The sequence below is a fragment of the Morone saxatilis genome, unplaced genomic scaffold, assembly GCF_004916995.1.
Source record: "Morone saxatilis isolate NCDOM2014 unplaced genomic scaffold, NCSU_SB_2.0 Contig19, whole genome shotgun sequence".
Taxonomy (NCBI): Eukaryota; Metazoa; Chordata; class Actinopteri; family Moronidae; genus Morone; species Morone saxatilis.
Genome location: NW_023339751.1, coordinates 23,313,381 through 23,313,594, shown reverse-complemented (window position 1 = coordinate 23,313,594; position 214 = coordinate 23,313,381). Strand labels below are relative to the sequence as shown.

Genomic DNA, 214 nt, shown 5'->3' with positions numbered 1-214 from the left:
TGCGTCAGTAGTTGTACCAAGGCACAAAGATACGGAGCTGAGGATGCACCATCCTATTCAAAATTGGAGTTGTGGAGCTTTTTGGCCTCAAGGTAAGAAGGTAACAGGTGAGACATTGCAAGAGATATTTTCTTTTTTATGAAAAGATCTTTCCCAAATTGACGGGTTATACTTTTAGTTTCACTTTTACAAAGAGATGTAACACATTTTTTTT

At 36.9% G+C, this 214-nt stretch overlaps 1 protein-coding gene across 1 annotated transcript in view; it reads right to left on the bottom strand.

Moving 5' to 3' along the window:
• The window catches only part of LOC118329160 (inactive ubiquitin carboxyl-terminal hydrolase 54-like), a gene marked incomplete in the record, with an annotated part of 48,668 nt that overhangs the window by 10,193 nt on the left and 38,261 nt on the right, over positions 1–214 (bottom strand).